Source organism: Corvus moneduloides, chromosome 7, assembly GCF_009650955.1.
Source record: "Corvus moneduloides isolate bCorMon1 chromosome 7, bCorMon1.pri, whole genome shotgun sequence".
NCBI classification, from domain to species: Eukaryota; Metazoa; Chordata; class Aves; order Passeriformes; family Corvidae; genus Corvus; species Corvus moneduloides.
The window spans coordinates 18,286,375-18,308,185 of NC_045482.1; the positions used below are offsets into that span (position 1 = coordinate 18,286,375).

A 21,811-nucleotide genomic window follows, 5' to 3' on the forward strand; every position below is an offset into this window, starting at 1 on the left:
GACTAACCCTCCATGGTACCAAAGGATTGCTTCAGCAGAAGGTACCTGGGCAGCAGAAGCTGGGAGTGTTAGGACAGTCTCCCTTAACCCACAGAAAAGACGTGCTGTGACATGCAGCTCCATGTTCTCACAACAGACCTGGAAATAAAATACAAGTATATAAATAAAGCAATATAACTGAAATTTTAAACATCTGAAAGAATAACTGGCAATGGTTTGCATAGTAATTCCTGACCTTGCTCTACATGGAGCAAAGATGAGTTCAGAAATTCCCCAGTACTAAGTTCCCAGTAACCTCTTGGACACTAAATAAGGACTGTTGGATTCAGTGCAGGAATCCTCATCTTTTTTTATCCCTTGACTTTTGGGTGAAGTAAGGACAAATAAATTTTTCCCCAGTGCTGCTGCATTTTTTTACAAAAAAAACAAGTGAGTGAATTCTGGGACATACTAGCTTCTGTAAGTAGAAATTTAAAACTTAACCTTTATTATTCCAGGTCCCTATTCCAGGAACAAAAGGTCTTGATCTGGTCAGTGAGTGGATGGATACTACAACAATTGCTAAATAGAAAAGTGACAGCAGTGCCTGGCAATACTACGGCCACATAAAAAGTCCCTGGTCTTATACTTACAGTCATCACTGGCATAAGATCAAACCTCAGGACTGGGGAACAACTGGATAAAAGTCAACATCTGTTTCAAATGTGTAAATTATCTATTTGAATCAAAAAGGGACAAGTGCTAGTGTGAGTAAAAACTGACGTGGAGTTATGAAGGAAACACGGCAACTCTCTTTCTTCTGAATGCCTGATGCTGCCCAAGGTGTTAATGCCCCAGCAACCATAACAACTCTGCTCAAGCCCTTTCCGACTTTCAATTAATCACAGTATAATAAATGGGATACCACATACTAGCATTGTATCTCTTGTCCTTCACCAGCCCCATACTGGGATGACTCTATAGGTGCATGTCATACTGTAGGTATTTCTTGCTGGTGGTCCTGTTCTGGCACAAACCTGGAAGAAATTACTGATCTTGTACTTAACCCAGTACTTGCAAGTTACATTCAGAGTATTTTTAATAGTCAGCTCTCTCTCTGATTATGTTCTACAAGTATTCAAAGTAGCTTCCTCTGAAAACTCTTCTTACACCTGTATGATAGTTAACATTAACTCCCAAGGGTTGCAGTGCCCGAGACACGTTGACTCCAGCTGGATTTTTACTTGTCTGTTTTTCTTATCTTATTTGCACCCTTGCATTTACTACAGTTCAATGATTGTAATTTGAGTACTCCTTCCTATCTAGCTGAACAATCTTCCCCAACACACCACCATCCTGATGTGTAATCACTCAGGAGACATAATCATTCACTTAGAACTAAAATAATTCTCCTACCATTTGCTCCTTACCTCCATTCTGCCCTTTTTCTCTGATTTATTGCACTATATTCCTTATGAAATATTTTGACATCCATCCCCTCTATTCAAGTCTTGTACCCACCCTTGGAGGGAGTGCTTTGAACAGAGGAAGGCCGGGATGAGTGTGTATCTCATATACTCACCCTTTTATTCCAGTGTCATTTCCCCCACCTCCTCATTATATTCCTGAGCCCTTCCCCTCCTTCTAGTTTAGCTGTACCTACTATCTCTCCTAGAGCTGAGTCCTCCCTTCCCTCCCCTGCCCCTCTAGTGAATGTCAGAAAACATCTCCTCACAGCCTCTGCTATCAGGATTGTGTCTGAATATAGGGATCCTGAACCCCAGCCTCATCTAAGCTCTCTAAATCACTTGACCCCAAAAAGGTTGCCATAGGACAGCACTTACCTACAGTGCAGGCTGGAGAGAAAGTGCTGTTAAGGCACTGAATTCCTTCAGCTCTGAGCTTTGCACCTTATTTAGACTGCAAGAAAGAATTTAGTGAGCCAGAGCACTGAATTTGTTACTCGTTAAGCTTAGTCAAAATTACTGTGAAATTCCCTAATTAAACAGTTCAAGCTGAGAAGCAAAATGCTTTCTAACCCAGCCACCACAGTGCCCCACTCAGTTCTGTACCTTTTCTTCTTTCTTGCTGCCCTCATGTTACCTCATGTGCTGCCTGTTGGTTTTGCTTGTCCTGTCCCCCAGCCCCCACACCACATCAACAAGCAAAAAGCTCTTTATGCCAAGTATTGACCAAGTGGTGTGGATGCACTTCCCAGGCTGGAAGTGCATCTTGAATTTCTCGCTCCCCCGGGAGTATTTGATTAAAGGAGGATTTTCATGGTGTGTTGAGATTCAGAACATGGCTGCTATTCAGTAGCTGCTGGTGGCAGTTCTGAGCTGGAACACACACTGAGGCTCCGCTCCTTCTGTGGTGATAAACTGAGTCCTGGGACCAGGAATTCTGCACAATTTCCCCCAGTGTGCAGAAGAGCACAAACAAGACCATGCTCACACTCGCTGCCAGACTGCTGTTCTTGCACTCAGGGACACAGGTTTCAGCAGATTTTCAGTGAAGGATTTTCCACAGAAGGCTTTCACACCTGCTCTCTAATGTGTCTCTTACAGCTAAAGAACTTGAATCAGCTTCACTGTTACTCGAGATGTGTGAGGTCAGTTTGGAACCATTTGGAAACTGAGGACGTTTTGTGTGTGTCTGCACACCTGCACAGGGCCCCAGAACAGAACTTGCAAATGCAGGAGACCTCACAGGACAGTGTGCCTTTTACAGGCCTAGGCCTCAACAGGCTTAGCCTAATTCACAAACACACACATGCTCCTCATTGTGTTCAGAGGAATACACAATCTAAATTATTTTCTGCTATTATAAATCTAGAAAAACTTCTCTATAGCCCAGGAGATGGCTCTGGAGTCACAACACAGATGTGTACAGTTGTACAGAATACAGTTCACAGTTTTGTTTCTTTCTTCTCTTTCTAGTAATTGAAGTTTTAATTAATAAAAACTATGCTTACAATGAAGTTTTAGGAAAACAGAATATTTTAAACAAAGGTATATATTTCCTTTATTTCCTGTCGTTTGATTTATGGATTTGCAAACTTACCATTTCAGCCTGGACTCATAAAGCAGAAAAATTACTTTAAAATTAAGTTGACAGCACTTTAGGATGAATTATGGATACTTTTTTTGGCTTCTGACAGTAATTTGCTTCGGGATATTCTTCTGGCTGAGAAGCTGTAAACAACAAGACATGGCAGCAAAAATGCAAGCAAAGAAAAACAACTAAAAGAATTAGATCGGCTATAACATTTACAATTTTGATGCTGAATTTCACTCCTCTGGGTCTAAACCAAAAGAACAGTATTTATTTCATAATCTTTATTTCTCAATTCACTTATCCACAGTGAATATATCTATGTGTATGTGTTTTCCCTCCATGAATCACTGCATCTTCATCATGAGGAAAATAAAATAAAACTTTTAAAATCACCACAAAACTCTTTCATTTATTTAAAGTAACATCTGCAAGAGGGGAATTCTAGTGCTCCATTTTACATATCATATAAATGTAGCTTTCCCTGGTACATTGTTCCACAACTCCTTATAGTGCTAACTTGTTAAAATTGTGCCACTGTTTATATTAACTAGAGCCCAGGACTACAAGGAGCTGTTGAGGCACTTACCCAAGAGACCAGCCAGAACACAGGCACTGCAGTGGAAGGATTAGTGAGCATGATGCTCAGACACTCATCTCTAGCTTGGAGTGGCCACAGCTGATTGCAGTTACATCTGGCCACCGGATGTGCCCCTCTCCATGAGAAAGTTGCAGACACTGAAAAGTTAATAAAAGCATTTTCCAGCTCTGCAGGATGTATGCTGTTCCTTTCTGCTATGCTGATGCACATGACCTTGTGCACAGTACCTTGTGCAAGCAGTTACTGGACATGCAAACCAAAAAGTGGATGTTAAAAATCATTGTATTATTAAATGATGAATCATATCTAATTTAAGTAAGAGATAAATATACCATTACTAGTAAGCATATGTCATCAGGTGATATGAGTTGTATTTGCATACTTTCCAGTCACCAGAGTGCTTTCAAACCATTCTCATTTATGGACAGTATGTTTCTCTGAAATAGGAAAACAAGGTTTTTTCAGGTGGTGCATGAAGCAAGAGTTCAAAGGACTTGACCAAAGAGTATCAGCAAGTTAACTAAAAATGTACGCTATCAATAAAATCCTTACAGGAATATGTCATAAGCATAGTGTTTTTGCAGTTGGGTTGCAGAATTTTATGGGCAAGGAGTTGAAAATTATGATCAAGATGGCTGGCTCTTGTAGCTTCATGCTTGCCTTGCAGTCTGCATAAAAAATCTGGAAATTAGCTTGGAGCTTCACATGGTTATCAGGCCTGTGCTGATAACATGACTGAAAGTAAGATGTTTCAGAGAAACAAGTTGATGATTATTACTGCAGGCCTGGGCCCTAGGGTATATCACCATGTCCCGCAGCCATAGGGAGGAGGAGGAGAGAAGATCCAGCAGGCAGGAATTGTGCAGCAAGATTGATTTATTTAATTATTTTACAAATTCTTTCATAGACTTTTTTCTTCATAGTCTAATTGGACAAAGGACCAGCCACCCCTTGGGGGTGATTGGCTAAAATCCTAAAACATCCATTGTCAAAATATTTTTCTACTATACCATAAACAAGACTTTTCAAGGTTGCAGGTGGCTTGGTTGTTTACATTCCCTGCTACCTCTTCTGCGTGAGAGAAAAGTCTCTCACGGACTTAGAAAATAGCAAGAAAATCCTTGCTAGCAGCATTTTTGTATCTACAGATGATGATCCAGGTGTTCATAACATGCATGTGTTTGCCTTGTCATGGTATTATCATCACATAGTCTTTAGACAACCTCAGACATTACAAAAATCAGTGTTTGCATTGCAATTACAAAATGTCTTACTTTAAAAATCTAAAGATTGCAGAGAAACTATTTCAGAGGGCAAACAACAGAACATTAGAAGAAAGAAGCAAATATTTTATTAAAATAATTTTTGGGAAAAGCCTTCAAGGATTTTGAAAAAGGCACAGTCCTTCTTTATGACCATGTGGAGCCTGAAGGGTCATCTACCAAGTTCTACCATAGCTGCATTTGAACGGTAAACTGTGGGAACTCACAAAATCCCAGGCAAGGAGATTCCCCTTACTTTAGAAATCGATAGATTTTAGACATATTTTTCCATAGCACTTTGTGATATCACATATCACGGTACTTTGTGCTGTCATTTACATGGGTGAAGTAAAGACTGGCAGCAATCCGACTGCTCACTTTGAACTGAACAACCACACAAGATGCTGACACAGAAAATCACTCTTTGATTTCTCAAGAGTTAAATTGCGTCTGCAAACCATGTCAAGTTCCATTTGGAGTAAGCTTTGGTGTCTGTCTAGTGCATTTCTGCCACTGGTTATTCTTTCTTTTTTGTTTCTTCAGATAAGAAATGCTGCTAATGAGAGAAGAGGATAATTCTGAAATGCTTAGTCACTTTTACACTTTTTTTACTGATCCTGTGGAGAAATGACAGAATCCTGTAGTTAACATGATTCAAAAGATAAGGGGGAGGAGAAGGTGGAGAAAGATTATATAAAATGTATTTATATTGCTTCTACAACTCAATTGTTTTCAGTATAGTGTCACGCTCTCAGTGTGGGGGAATTCTGCATGTGTCATGATTCTACAGATGTTCTTGCACACTACATGCAGCTGCACTATTTGTCACGGGCAAATTTAATAACAAGATGCTTGTTAGGTGTTCCCTTTAATCTTAGTTCACAAAAACATAGAGGGGAAAAACCCACTACCTGATAGCTTGCTTGCTTCCCTTCTTTATATAGCCTTTTAAAAGACTTTAAAACAAATATTGGAAACACCCATCTTTTGTACTAAATTCTGTAACACCTGCAATTACAGCTCTATTACCTTTGCTAGAATGATCTTGTTCTTCCTAATGTTTATAATGCTAATTAAGTAATTTTAAGTACCTGAAGAGGTCATATTCCTAACAGTGGGGGTTCCTCATGAGCTTGATCCTTCAAAAGGGAGAATAATTTCTGCTAAGTCCTGAGTATCCTCTGTTCTCAGTGACTTGCAGATGAAACTCAGAAACACGCCATACAGCAGCACGACAGAGCCAAGTGCTGCCAGAAATTTTACAGAGTCAAACTCAGAAGAGCTTTCCTACTCTCGTCATTTTAAAACCCTGGATCCTCTCCTCTAGGTACTCTGTCCTAAACTTTGTTGGTCCAAGGGTAGTGTGTTAACTAGCTCTTCAGAGGGGACTATACCCTTGGGTTCCAGCTTCTTCCAAATGTATCCAGGAAGTAGAAGAAGATTTTGAAAACAGAAAAGAGAAGAAAAATTAAAAGGGGGGGGGGGGGGGGGGGTTGTCACCTGGAAAGCCTATAACATGCTGAAACATGGGTTGTCTAGTTAGTGGCAAGTAAGGTAACCAAAGAACTGGCAGTGCAAGGAGAAATTTGGACTTCAGAGGAACACAACGGAAAGCTGCAGTAGAAGTACATCCAACTAAACCAAACAGGACAAAACCCAAAAAGAAGGTACAGCTGTAGAAGACATAAAGGGTGTTACACTATCAGTAAGTGTATGAACAAAAAATAGATGTTATAAATGAAAAATTTTAATTTAATTACTGCATCTCCTACAGTACAAGAAAGACATTAACCTACTGGCACTACTCCAGTGGAGGCTATAGCAGGAAACCTGTGAGGAGAGGCCGAGGGCACTGTGGTTCTTCAGCCTTGAAAAGGCCAAGAGGGCAGGGAGACCTACTGCTACCTGGAAATACTTCACAAGAGGCTACAAAGAAAACAAAGACAGGTTTTTCTTAGATGTGCACAAGGACAGAGGCAAGCTGCAGAAGTCAGACCAAGAGAAATTCTGATCAGGGATTAGGAAAAATTATTTACCATGAGGGTGGTGAAATACTGGCAGAGGATCCCTGGAAGGTTGTGGCTCTCTCATCTCCAGATGACGAGGTCTGTATGTCCTCTCCTTGAGAGTAACCGCACTTAACAGATCACCTAGATATTAATATCTATACTTGTAACATTAAAATATACATATATTTACAAGTACAGTTGAAACTGAGTTCTTATAAAGCATAAAAGAAAAGATGGATCAACAGGGTATTTTTTTTGCCATGGAAAAATCACATTTTAAAAATAAATGTAACATTTATGTACAATTGTATGGGAGATATTTTAAAACATCTTGAATATTGTACATGGTGAAAACTGCATATATGTAAAATACATAGTCATGTATCAAGTTGATGGAAAAGTTCTTGTTTGTACAAAGCTGATCAGATAATTTTAGAAATGTATAACAAGTGTTTCTGTTATTAAAGATGTGCATCTGTCAACACAGTCTGCCAAAGAAAATGGAATATTCAGTGAGTCTTTTCAGAAGAATGCCGACAAATAGCATTGAAATATTTAATAGAGATGTGAAGATATTAGTTTCCAGTCTTCAGATGATTACTTAGCTTGTAAGTTAAACAGATGTGACTATGATGTCTCTCATTCTGTTTCTAATCTATCTTTAATCATATATATGAGATCTAGTTGTGTTTGTGTACAGACCCAGTTTCAGAAATTATTGTGAACTACCTCATGTAACACCTGCCTGACAGTGCTTGTCTGTGTGTGTGTATGTCTGAGATATCTTAGATTCAAGCACGTTTCTTAATTATCCTATACCTTTATCAGGTAACACTATGGTCTCCTGCAGCTACAAGAATTTTTAACTTAGCACTACAAACTATAGCTCTCAGTTTAATAATCACAGTATTCCTGCTGATTGGGCGAATTATATTGGTGATGAAAATCAAATACTTTTTGTTAGCTGGCCTCCTGAAGGCAATGAAGAAATACAAGTCAATCAGACTTCGAATTACTCTAATTTAAGAGAAGGTAGCAAAGTGTGAATGTTTCCAAGATCTGCTGCTCATTCATGACTCTGCAGTCTCAGCAGGGTTTGCAAATCCTTGCTCTGTATTTCACAGGCTATTCAAAGTGACTTTATAGCCCGATAAATGTGATTTTGCCATTATTAGTAAAAACCAACAAGGTTTGTATTGACATGACAGTGTGCGGACTTGGCAGTGTTCTGGGTTTTTCTGGGCCTAGATAGATTTTAACTTGGTTTAGCTGTGACAGCAGTTGTCCAGCTCTGAGGCACTCTTGACTAGATTTGTTTAACTCTAATTTAGGGTAATAACAAATGATTATTCATTGTGAACTAAACTGCCTACAACTCTAGGGGCAGTCACGGGGAAGAGTGCAGACACATTTGACACAAATCAGCCATTTAATCATAGTTAGATGATAGTGTTAAGAAAACATATAAAACTAAATCCAAGGAGACACCAGGCTGAGAAGGAAGACACCCCTCTCCATAAGTATCACACTAATCATAATACTCCCCCATTCCTTTTGAGGAATACCAATCTTAAGACCCAAAGGAGAACTGGAAGAGTAAGCACAACACCAGAGAAGAGGGAATTTTTAGTGTAGCAATTTTAACTCTATTTTTAATGAGGTCTTCCTGTATTCATTAAGTAATTTTGACTATTAGACTGTTTAAAACATTAATTGGACTAACAATAAATTCTTAGATTCATTTATATTCTGTGCCTTTTGCCAGTACATTTTTGCCAAACAGAAGGCTTTGAGTGCAATAGCACATCATAACATTGCCAACATCTTTAAGGACCTGGAAGCTGAAACAATCACTATAAAGATCACTGAAGCTCACAAGCACTTTTGGCCAGTTGCAGTCAATGCTGCTGTGCTCTATTTTCTCATGGACAAGCTGAATAAAATCAATCCGGTGAATTAGCTCTCACTCGAGGTTACCACTCAGGAAGAGGTCAGTGTGTTTGCGTGCTGCTGTTTTAATCTAGTGCTACCACTGGCTTACCACTTTCCCTCTGGTCACAGGCTTTTACTGCTGTATTTCCCAGGGCAGTGCAGTGAGCAAAACCTTCTGAGAACATGAGGCCGAGTGTAAAGAACCCAACTGCCTGTGTAACATCCTCAGCTGTCATTTACCTTGGTCTGTTTAAAGGTAAAGCTTACTTTCACAGCCCAGTTAGCTCTCCCAGTACAGCACGAATCCTGCACGAGCTCTCATTTACTGCTCTATGTATGTACAGCTCTATGTGCGGCCCAGCAGCCACACATAGATTTTCAGGTTTGCCTTGCATGCCTTCCCAATTCAGCACAGTAGAAGGGAATATGGAAAAGTTTGTGTAGTTCTGCTTCAGTCTCCTTGCTGTAGCTTGAGCTGTTCATGCTGCCAGCTGGCTCTGCCAGGCCCCTGGAAAACTCCCTCCTCAGGGAAGAACATCCATCTGAAAGGCTTCCTACAAACTGCATTTGCTCTGAACCAGTCCAGGCTGCTTTCTCGTTAAGGATAGAAAAGCACGATGGCTGCACAAACGTTGCTGTGGCTGGGGGGCACCTCTGCAGGGACAGCCAATTTTCTCACTCTACTTTCCATCTTCATCTCAAACACTGGGAAATGCACCAACTTTCAAAGTAGCTCTTCATGTCCTGAGTGCTGCTGCCACATGTATATATTCCTCCTAGAATGAGCTGAATGGAAAGAGTGTTGTATAATGATCTCTCATTTAGCTTAAAGTGTCATCTTTTCCTTCACTGCATTTTGTCTGTGAGAAGTATGCTGAGTCTTGTGCAGCTGTGCTCTCGCTCTTATTCGGCACAGATCTCTTCTAAGCTCTGCACCCATGCCAGGAGTTTCCTTCTTCCCTCTAAAAAGAGTGACAAATGGGTACAGAGCAGAGGAGCCCAAAGCCTACATGGATGTGAACCTGGACTAGGATGAAAACATTAATCTCATAAAAGAAAGTAAAATTCCAAATGGAGAAGAGAAAGGGAAGACAAAGAAATTCAGATTCAAATGCTGACCCTACTTGTTTTCAGAGCATAGAATATCTACTATACTGAAACATAAATCAGCCAACCAGTGAATTCTTGCCCAGTATCCTCAAGGTCATCTGGAAGTCACCTACAAATGTCTTGCACGAGGACACATGCAGTGACTGACTTCAGCAAGGTGACAAAGACCTGCTCTGGTTGAGGTTGGAATGCTCAGAATGCTCACCACCACACATCGCTGGGCCTTGCCTTTGTTTGATACATTTCTGATTGAGCTGTGTAAGCAAGATACAGTTCTTCTCAGAAAAAAACACACTATATTAATTCCCTAAAAATTAACCGGGGTTAAACCAATTGCCATTGTCAGGCATGCTAACCTTTAGAACAAATATAGCATTAAATCATGGATATCTATAGGGAGTTCCCTTGGATCATTTGATCAAATTATGCTCTTAAAAGTGTACTTCAAAAATGTCATCCTGGTGTAGGAGGAAAAGAAAGAAAATAAGGCAATGAAATTAATGGAAATTTGGAGAAATGAAATGTTGTCTCACGTATTTTGACAATGTAGACATCAGTAGGTTTGCCAGACAGATCAGCTTCAGATTTGACTTGAGCAAATTAAGCTAGTCTAAAGCACAAGCTACTTGCTAGTCATTTTCTTGGCTTTTTCCTCTTGAACCATTTTACAAGTTTATTTACATTAAAACAGCATTGGCTACGTGTCTCCCATGTTTGAGGTCATTCCCTAGCCTTTGGGAAGAAAGCTGGCATCTGACAAGGTGGCCAATTCCTGGTAATAGAAATATTTTAAGTAACAAGGCGTACAGACAGCAAGAGCAAAGGGGGAAAAGATGTGAAGTTGAAGAAATGAGAGACTGCTAAAACAATTGGGTATAGACAGAAGAGGAAAGGGCACTGAAACACCTGAAGGGCTCTGACAGAGAAATCCCACTGCACCAACTGTTTAATTGTTACCCTGCTTTGCAAACACCACACTCTAGGCACCTTTCATTCGCAGACATCTGCTGCTGCACCCCATTTCTTTCAACTGTAAGACATCAGGCAGAACTCGGCATAGCTGAGGGATCCATAATAATACCAAAAAAAGAGAAATGATACCCAAGAAAAAGTGATGCCAATGAGAAACAATTGCTCACCACCACCAAACCAATGCCCAGTCAGTCCTTGAGCCACAGTCCCCAGCCAACTTCCTTCTCTAGTTTATACACAGAGCATGATGCCATACGCCAGGGAATATCCCTTTGGTCATTTGGGGTCAACTGCCCCAGCTGTTGTCCTCTTAAGTTTTTGTGCACCCCCAGCCTCCTGACTGGTGGAATGGTGTGAGGAGCAGAAAAGGCCTTGACTCTGTGTGAGCACTGCTCAGCAATAATTAAAACATCTCTGAATTATCAACACAAATCCCCATGCTAGCTGCTATGAAGAAAATTAACCCAGAAAATCTACCCCAGTCAAAACTAGCACAATCTTAAACTGAGTTTGCTGGACTGGAAGGTGTTTGGTGGTGTTGGGATTTTTACTTGTGAATGTGACAAATTTGACTGAAGCCTAAGAAACATTTTTACAGATTGCTTTAAAACAGGCTTATACTTTTAACACTGTCTAGCCTCACACAACATGCTGTGATTTGATTTGGTGTTATGATGATGATGTATTACAACACCAAGTAACAAATACTGTAGGGAATTCAGATTGGAGAATCTAAATATCGGTCCTCTTGTTTGATTTTCCTACATCTCTTTCTGACCTAAGCACCTAAATATCCTAAGTCTGGTCATGATCCACACCTTGACCATATGGTCCTCTACCAGAGAACAGAATAATTCTAGGCAATTAAGACACTTGCCCATATCCATTTCATCTGCAAGATCTTTGGAGGCGCAAACAAAACACTGGATGGGAAGATTTGCTAATGCTGATAGTGCTTTAGATCACTTGGTAATCTTTTTCCTGTGATAGTTATTACTGAATGGAAATCAAATGCATGCATGTTAGGACTAGTAACAGATGGCACTTCTGTTCTGTGAGGAAGAAATAGGGGCAAAGAGGCAGAAAAGTTGAACCTCCCCCCTTCCCTGTCTTACCAGGATTCATTGTGTTGCCCTCCTGTTACAGTTGGCTGTGACTCTTTCTTGTTATAAAGAGATGTCAGAAGTTGGAGAGAGACAGACGATAACCTTAAATCCTTTACTGCATTTTACCAGGATTCTGAAAAATAAAAAATAAAAAAATAAAAGCCAGCTGAGGGAGTTGGAAAATGTCAGTGAGGCATTACACAAAGAACTTGATACATTTGTTGACCTTTCTTCTTCCTCCACCCTTCTCCTCTAAGATGGATTTAGTAGTAGTGAGTGCTTAGTGCTATAAGTGCTTTCTTAAAAATAATTTAGATGCTATTGTCTGTCTGCCTGCACTTGGAAAACATAGCTGTTTCAATGAGCCCCTGCTGAAACGGAAGAAAAAGGGTTTTATTGAAATGCCTCCAAAAATGCACCAAAATTTCATTCTTCCCCTTGTCTGCTGAAACCCATCTTGTTTTTGCTTTTACAATCTTTTGTTTTATTTTTTTAATTGTACCATTGTATTCAGGGTCTTTTCATTCTTCTCCGCTATTTTACGAATGGTGTGTGTGGTATTAAGAGCTGAAGGCAGAGATGAGAGGAGAAGTGTTTTGAATTGACTAATTTGCAGGCAAGAAATAAAGCTCTTGTAAGGTGGTCCCAGGGGTATCTTTGCCATGAACACTATTTGAAATGACATGTAATCTGGTACATTTCAAAGGCAAAACATTTCCCATTCTAAAGTATCTTCCTGAGCCAGGGTTGGTTTACCTGTTTCCAGAGAATAATAAACTCCACCGAGGCCAAGGAAACTCCTTCTCTCCCCTCTCAAAATTCCTGTTCTTTTTCAAAGGGGCAATTGCAGCTAACAGTTTATTTTTGTCCTATCTTTTGCTGTTCTAATGGCTCAGTGCTCACTATTAATACATAGCTGAATGCACCTCTGGATTAAATACCAAGCAACAGAACCCAGCACATCCCTGTACAACACAATAAATAATGGTGTGGAGCTCTCTTGTTGTTTCTTACAACAGTGGAAAATTTAGGTCTGGTTCTTAGAGACTTTTAAAATTTTAAGCATTTCACCATATAACTTTGATCTGGCAATTTCTTAATAGAAACTGTTCCTCTTCTAGGGAAATCTGAGTTCAACTGACCTTGGAATGCTGTATTAATACTCTTTCTCAGCACAATTCAGTGTTTTTAGTCCTGTTGACATACTAAAAGGCTTACACACAAAAGTCCACATTTAATTTGTTAAGGCAGAAAGTTCAGAAAAGCTTTATGTTTAGAATTTTGTCCATATTTTGGTGAAGGCTTAGCTAGTATTATAAATTGACACACTTCATCATCATCTGTGAACATGTTCATATACTCTAAGGAATGCTTCTATATCTGTATGATTTAAGCTTATGATATTCAGAAGCTGTATTGCATGGTTTTAAAAGATTTTAAAATGTTTTAAATGAGGAAATTGGCCACAAATAAACCCCAAAGCTTTTGAGAAAATAACCACTGATAAATATTACAAATAATTCCTATTAATTTCACAGTTGTTCTGTTCTAAAGCTTTTAGTTACAAACAAACTCACGCTTTGTGAATATTCTGAACTTACTTGGATCACTGTTTCAACATTTACTTGATTTTCTCTTTAACTCTCCATGAAGAGAAATCAGGGTATGGTGTGTCTACAACAATGACTCTACATTTTTATATTTTTAAATGTATTTTGTATTTATTTTTAAAATAAAAATTTCAGTTACATTGATTTTAAAAATTCACATGCTTGTGCTCAAATGTACTGTCTCTACTTAGTATTTTTTCAAGTGTGGACAATGTTAAATAAATTATGTTACTTGAACAGAGATACTTAAGATTCCTGGATAGAACAAGCAAAAGAAATGTATTTGAAATGTCCAGAAAGGAGAAATTTCTAAAAGCATGAAAAGTGAAAAGTTCTCTCCTCAACCTAATATTTTTGTAAGCTAGCAGAATGTCCAGGATGACTTGTCCTGTCAGTTTGTATTACCAGTCTTAGCCCTTTGAAGGACAGATTTTGTACTGTGAGTGACCATAATGTGTGTTGTATTTGGATCTCTACCAAACAGAAGTCATGATAAAATATTATGCACCATAGATAGGTCTTACACCTTAACTGTTGTTTTTCATGGGGTTCTGTCAATTGTAATTCTTAATTTATGGGAACTTTGCCCAAATGTAACTTGGAACTAAATGTGTCCAGTGTTCACAAAGAAGGCAGTGCTGCTCCCCAGTAGTGTTTATCTCCTGGACAGGTTCCCATATCGGTTCTGAACTACTAGATCAGTCTGGGCTAGATGCTATTACTAACAATCATGAGAAAATGTACATTTATCATGAAATAAAAGACCTTTCTACCAAGTTAGTTAGCAATACCACTGGTCTTAGAAATTTTACCACAACGAGAGAAATAAACCAGGCCTTTCCATGACTGCCGAGTGCTGTCACGTGTTAACACATGGACGGCATTACATCTCCAACACTCAGTGTCTGAGGAAAGTTACAGTGCTTGGCTCAGGCAGCTGCCTGGGGGAACACTCGCTGCTTTCTGAAATCAGAGGTAGCTGCCTGCTCTTGTGTATTTGCACAAGTCATCAATCTTGCACAAGTATGCTTGAGCAATAGATTTGATCCTATTGAAAACTTGCTAACCCTCCTCTGACCCAGCCAGTTCCTAATGCCAGCATAAGGACTTCTGTTCAGCCCCTTTCATTGCCTGTGTGCAATGTCACCTTCAGTGAGACATTAACTTCTTTTTCTTCTTTAGATACATTTCTAACATATCCACTTCAGTGCGCATTAAAATATTCATATAGGCAATATTTAGGGAAGCCATCGGCAGGAATCAATTGTTTCACTCTGGGATGCTTTTCAGACACAGGAGCATTTTGCTAATACAGAATACCTAGTCAGAAAGCAGCACAATATCCTAGCTCAGCTGATTTATTGAAACTATATTTTTGAGGGCTGTTATTTTCCTTTGGTGACTCACGTGATGTGGTGCAATTTAAACACTGTGTGTAGAACACATGCTTGTTTGAACACTTCATTATTTGGCTCAAAGTAGTACAGTATATTGTTCTGTTTAGGGAACAAGTTTGAATTTACCATTGACTCAGGAGAACTTCACAATGTATCGCTGGGTCAAGGACAGGAAGCTGCAGCAGAAATAGCTATGGAAAAGGCATCAAAAGAAGGCCACTGGGTTATACTTCAAGTAAGTCAAAGCTCTTCATTACATCAGTGCTGCACTGCGGTGTTAAAAACTGAAGCGTTTCGAAATAACGTGTGCCTAGATGAAAAAATACTAAATAGTGATTTAAAACTTCCTTTGTCTTTGCCACAAGGGAAGCACGTAACTTCATCTGAATATGTGAGTATCGCTGAATATCACATAAAATATGTATTGCAACTATCTTGTATGTAGGGAGTCAACTAACATATTTTCCCAAGCACATGATATCTGATTTACTAATTTATTATCCATTAAAAAAAATCCTTTAGTAAATAAATGTGTAGCAAAAAGAATTGTTACGCTGTATAATCAGATGAATAGATACAAACAGGGAAGATTGCTGTCATTATGCAGTGTATTGTGCTAAACAGATGCACACAATTTTTTTCAAATATTGTGCAATATCAAACTGCTTCCTTATCTCTGGGTTTTTCTTGTATCAATAAAATGTTTCAAATTTCAAATCAATAGCTCACTGGGAGGCCTGTTTTTCCCTCCCTTCTCCCCCCTCTCCCTCCTTATCTCTGAATATTTATTTTGCAGTAAAGTGGCTGGACACATTAGAGAAATTACTGAAGAAAACCAGGGAAGGAAGTCAGCAGGGTGATTGGTTTTGAGTGTGGGGAACCTGCTCCTTTCCCTAAAGCACATCTCATTCCAGAGTGGATTTAGGAAACCTCCCATTAAAATAACTGATAACCCACTACCTGTATTACTGCCTGATCACCATGCTGCACTGGATAAATTTGACCAGGCAAGCAAAACACCACAGAAGCAAAACTTTAAAAATATGAGTATTAAACTTCTCATTTTAAAGCCACTTGAAACAGTAAGTCACTAAAAGCCTTTACAGGATATGCAACAATAAAGCAGAATAAATTTCTTTTCTTAAAGATTTGTTCACATATCCTAGACTGACTGCCATCTATCATCACAAAAAAAAAAAAAAAAATCAAACAAGAAACTACTTCTTTCAGTTTTAAAGTATCACATACAGTTTCTAGCTAAGTACCTGTCCGTGTGCATGAGAAATGAAGAATTTGCAGTCACTACAGGTAATTACTGCAGTACAGAATAAGAATTTATTTTGGTTTCATCTAGCTTAGTTTGGTTTATCTTGAGATGCACAACCATGTGGGTTTGTGTGTCTGGAATATATTTTATATATTCTGAGCATGCAGTGCACTGGAATTAGGTCTTCAGCTGAGGTAAATCAGTGAGGTTCACTACACCAATTTATATTCCTAAGGGTTTGGTCCAAAACATTTGGATCGTACATGAGAGAAAAGCGTGGCTTGGCTGCTAGACTATCATTATTTTCCTCTGTCCTTTTAATTTTTGCTTTGGAAGGCTTTTAATGAAAACAATTTTTCTTATTCACTCTTAAAAGATACTTACAAACACAGGTGTATATAGGTAATAGTTATAAGCTGTGAGCAAAGATACGGTCAAAGAAATCAAGTATCTCTTTGGAACACAAGTCTGTATTAAAGAAAGAGCATCCACCTGAATGCTAAGAAACTCACCAATTACGAAAAAAAAAATTGCTTTTTCGGCAGTATATTCTAAAAAACCTCTGTAAAAATTACAAAGGCTTTTCTTCTTTTTCACTTGCATAGAATAACCTCTTCCAGCAATAAAAAGGGGAAATACCGCCAGCCACCCGCGCGGCGGAGGGAACGTCACCCAAAGTGCTGACAGACGCACAAAGAAACCCGCGGCTGCAGCCACGGCCACAACACGTTTGTCGCCAACTTCTGCCGCCGGCTGCGGCTCCGCCGAGCCCGCTGCGGCCCCCGGCCGGGCCCGGCCCCTCCACCCGCGCGGCGCCGCCTTCCCGCGCCCGCCCAGGTGTGCTCGGGGCGCCGGGCCGGGCCGGGCTGCAACTCCCAGGCCGTGCCCCGAGGCCGGCGGCTCTGCCGGGGAGGCCGACACCTGTTCGCTGCCCGGCGGCGGCCCGGCCCCGCGGTACCTGCCGGGCGCCCGGGGCAGCGGCCCGTGCCCGTGCCCGGGGGCGGCGGGGCGGGCTGGGCCCCGGCAGCGCGTTCCCGGAGCCAGAGCGCCCCCTGCCGGCGGCTGCCCCGGCGGGCCGTGCCGAGGCGCGGGCGGGCTCGGGGGGCGCCCGGGCTGGGCCCGGCCCCGGCGGGGGAGCCCCCGCGGGGAGCGCGTACCCTCCGCGTTTGACCCCGGGCAGCGCTGCGGGGGTGGGATGGCGGCCCCGGCCTCCACGGGAGGTGTCCCCCTCGCAGACGCTCGTGTTAACGCTGGAGTGGGGGCGCACGGGACTCCCCACGCGGGGCCGCACCCCCAGCACCCGCTGCCAACACCCAGGCACCGGCGGGGAGAGTCTGTAACCCGCCCCCCGACCCGGAGCCTCCCGCTCGGGCGCCTGGGTGAGCCCGGTCATTACCAGCGCGGGAGCCAGCGCGGCTGGAGCGGTGTCAGCAAAACCAAGGCACATCCTGCACTTTCGTCCGCAGTTTCCACCCGGAGGACAGCGGTGTGTCATGGGCAGGAGCCAGAGGTCACAGACCTGCGGGGCTGAGGCGACTCGGCCGACGGCAACCCCGGGCGTCCGCCCACGGAGCTGGGGTTTGTGCCTGGGGAAAAGCAAACACGGGCTTGAACGGGCACGCTCTGTTAACTGGTTTAAATGGCCACAAGCACACTGCTCTTCCTGAGCAACTACACCTTAAACAGACTTGCCTGTTTAATAAACCAGCCCTGGTCCCCTGCAGCGCTGACCTCTGATCCCATAGCAATGCAAAGATTTCTTGGAGTGCTGTGCCCGCACTGCTGCGGCCGAGCGGCGATAATGACCAAGGGTCCGTGACCGACAAACTATTTAGGCAAGAGGGAGGCAGAAAAGTCCTCTCCCACGTCTGTGGGGCATTTGGTGATTATCACTGCCTGTGGCAAGTGGCCATGCCTGGCGGGCGGCGGGCTCCTCACTGAACTCGGCGTTTGTCAGACGGTAATGGGAGCAGGTAGCAAACAAGCCCCTTCCCAGCCCATGCAAGCCAAGCACGGCCGAGAGAGGTGGTTCACAGCCCCCATCCTCACCTGAGCACACATTTGCCATTTCACCTCCTCCTCCTCCTCCCCCGCAGCCCTGAGCAAGGCAGGTGTAGAAAGCTCCAAGCGCCACAGGCTTCACACCCACGCTGTCCCTGGGAAAGAGGTAGGGCGAGGAGGGAGGCAGGAGTGCAACAGGCCCCGTACCCACGCGGCACCAGCCGTGGGCTCCCCCCGCCTCCCCCGCCGCCCCGCTCACCTGCAGCGCCCCGAGCCAGCCCGCGGCCGCCGCGCTCCGGCCTCGCTGCCAGCAGCTCCCGCAGCGGGAGGAAGGAGAGGCATCCGAGGAGACAAGGGGAACAAAAGGACGAGATCAGAAAACGGAATAAAAGAAGGAAATGTAGCGAGCACTAAAAACAAGAAGAGGAATTTTACCCGTGGGGAAGAGAGGGAAGCGCCACTTACCATGAGCTTTTCTTTTCCCCCCTACAATTTCTGCAGAAATTCTGACAATGCACGTGCTCGTTTTCCCTTTCCCATCCCACACAAACCTGTTGTTGTTTTACTTTCATTATTTCACTTTATTGCATCAGAAATGCTGAATCATAAAACAGGGGTTAGTGAAAATGGTGTTTATATTACAGAAATAAGCCCCACATTATTTTAAAGATCCCTGCACTACTGCTATTATTATTATTATTATCATCATCATCATCATCATACATCTTGGCAGGTTGAAAGGTATCTCAGAACAGTAAGAATTCAGCAGTAATTTAACATCCCACAGCAGTATTTTAAAAGCATCAAATAGCATTTTGAATTTTAAGTCAGTACAAGTGTAAATAAATGGATGTACTCCCACATGTCTGTTGTTTTTAAACTTGTGGTGATACTAAAATATTTGCCTAACAGCTTTGAGTTGTAGCAGAATTTCAGCTCATATATACACATGCGTGTGATATTGAATTAAACCATTTGTCATTCTTTTCCCATAAAAGACACAATTTGGCTCTCAGCAAACCATTTGAAATAGAAATTATGATGATACCACAGCTCCATTTTATTTTATGGTACTGTATTGATTTTCAAATAGACAATACATTTTTGTATTTTTGTAATGGTCTAAAAGAATATATTCTGCCTTTTTATTTTACAGTCCTTATGCTATTACTTGTTTTCATTTCAATAAAGGATGGCATTTTTCAGAGATGCTACCATAAATTGCTTCATTTAATAAGTTGCTACACAGAATAATAATGTTACACCAGAGAACAGCACTTTGTAATTTGGAAGAAATAATGTTTTTCTTTTAAAAATATTTCTGCCTCTTTATTTTTAAATTAAAATTATCTTTCTGCTGTTTTCTTTCTGAAGGATAATCTGATTATTTAAAAAATCCTCTTTTTTCTTGCAAGCATCGGAACTTGGGTGTGACATAAAGGGGCTAATTAAAATGGGGAACAAATTAGATTAATTTCCATGGATATAATAGTGATATAAAAGTCTTGTTCTCAACAATGACTCCATAATAGAACAATTTCATTTATGCCTAAGCAGGTTCCTTATTCTGTCTAATGAGGATTGCCAGCAATGTCTTAGTGACAAGGTTTTTATATATTTTTTTGACAGTTTGATAGGAAATCAGTGCTTGCTTCAGGCTTTGCAGTCTCTTCAAACCTGGATTATGAAGGCTACCATAAAAATATGGATAAAATGCTACCTCCCCGTAGTGCCATCCGTTATGGCCTGCACCCCAACGTGGAGATTGCTTTTGTAATAACTGCAGACAACATACTCCATATGCTATTAGAGCTGCAATTCAAATATTCAGTCACTGGGGAAGGAGTCTCCTAAGCTTGTGGAAGACAAGGTCAGTCAAAACATAGAGCAGGCTTCAAATTTGTCACAAGACAGTTTTTGTCTATGTTTATGGGTTTATGTTTGGGGTTTTTTCCCCCTATGGACACTGATTTCAATCGAATTAGATATTTTCATACCTATATTTTTGCAGGGATTCATTCTGAAATTTGCAATGAGAGATCTCTAGTATACGTGAGACATAAATATATGCATTATTTTGCACCACAAAGAAAAAAGATCTTGCCGGGACATTACAATGTATTAATAATGTCGTGCCATTTAGGATCCTTCATCAGGTTGCAAAATGCCATTATTTCCAAACTATAAGGCAGAATTTGCTTTTCTTCCTAACAGCATGGATGTGCACAGCTCTTTCACTCCTTCTCCGTTTCACAGGATAAATCCTCCATATCCTTCATACTATGACATGAAAGCATAGAAATGCTTTCACTGCATAAAGTTAAGATACACAAAGTTTATAATTTGCTTTACATTTATGCAGTAGTGGGTACATGAGACACTTGCCTCATACAATATGGTATCTCTTGAGGATGAAGGCAGAGCTAGACGACATAAAGAAAAAATCTTTCAGAAGAAAGGAAGATCAGGTATTTCATTCAAACACCAGCTGAATGATACTCACATAAACTGATTTGTTTTCCAGAATATGAAAGACTGGATCTGCTCATAGATGAGGTAAGTCATTCTCTTCAAGAACTTAACTTAGGTCCGAAGATATGTGTGCTTTGCTTTACTAATCTTATGGGATGCATGGTTTTAAATAGCATGAGTGTAGATGCCAGTAACAAGCACTTGTGAGTGACACCTGGGGAGCTTATTTGTCATTTCATTTATTTAAAAACTGTGCTTCCCTAAGCTGCCTGCTCCAAATTCATCTCCATATATCAAATTATTTGTTTTAATTTGTGTGGAAAAAATTATCATGAAACTGCTCAGGACGCTGAAATCCTCTCTCTCTCTGCATACTAGGAAGCAAAATGCAAGGCCTCTTATTATGGTCAGATTCCTGTTTCAGTGCAGACATGGAAGTAAGGTTGGTACATTCTACTCTTCTGCCACTGCAGAAATTTGTCTCCTCTGTTATAACTGTGAAGAGATCTGGTTGCTAGTTACGGTATGTGTTCACGTGTGTTTTAGGCAATCCATAGGAGAAAAAGGAGGCAGCTGTTTGATGCCTCAAGAGACCTTCTGATGCCAAAACCGACTACTTTATATATATACCTGCTGTAAAAGGCACATGGTTCAGATTGTGTTAAATGATCAACACCTTCAAAGCCATCAGTATGTGGCATTCGACCGTCATTAGGAGAAGGTCACATACTGCAGGTAAAGGTGCAGCATCAACACCCAAGTCCTGATCTCACTGTGCCTCTGGTGAGTGCAGTAAAGTGAGGTAAAAAGAACGTGGGTAACATCACACATCTTCGGCAATGTTTGGTAATAATACGTCTCTCAACACCAAGAAAGTGCTGAATAGCAACATGTAATGTTCTTAATCACAGAAGGCCAAATTTTCATAATATCTAGCAATCTCAAACAGCAATGTACCTGCTCCACTAACATGTAATACATGTTCAATCACATAACTGGGCAACCAAGTAGCTTCTTAGGCATTGCTAGCAATTTACAC

The 21,811-nt window shown here is 41.1% G+C and overlaps 2 long non-coding RNA genes across 11 annotated transcripts in view; one reads left to right on the top strand and one right to left on the bottom strand.

Moving 5' to 3' along the window:
* Positions 1–6,296, top strand: part of LOC116446741 — a 20,500-nt gene extending 14,204 nt beyond the window's left edge. Inside the window, exon 3 of one of the 2 annotated variants that reach the window (XR_004241348.1) lies at positions 5,440–6,296. This is a non-coding gene — a long non-coding RNA (uncharacterized LOC116446741). Of the gene's footprint in view, positions 1–497; positions 671–5,439 lie in introns of those variants that run through there. The other variant, XR_004241347.1, reaches the window with a different exon arrangement.
* The window catches only part of LOC116446740, a 21,680-nt gene extending 2,295 nt beyond the window's left edge, over positions 1–19,385 (bottom strand). The window contains exons 1-10 of one of the 9 annotated variants that reach the window (XR_004241344.1): positions 18,560–19,385; positions 18,349–18,455; positions 17,696–17,885; positions 12,035–12,158; positions 6,933–7,033; positions 6,693–6,822; positions 3,043–3,771; positions 1,824–1,899; positions 912–1,016; positions 46–138 (exon numbers count right to left, since the gene is read on the bottom strand). This is a non-coding gene — a long non-coding RNA (uncharacterized LOC116446740). Of the gene's footprint in view, positions 1–45; positions 139–911; positions 1,017–1,823; positions 3,772–6,692; positions 6,823–6,932; positions 7,034–12,034; positions 12,159–15,158; positions 15,224–16,811; positions 17,090–17,695; positions 17,886–18,348; positions 18,456–18,559 lie in introns of those variants that run through there. The other 8 variants (XR_004241340.1, XR_004241341.1, XR_004241345.1 and 5 more) reach the window with 8 other exon arrangements.
* Positions 19,386–21,811: the final 2,426 nt, after the last annotated feature.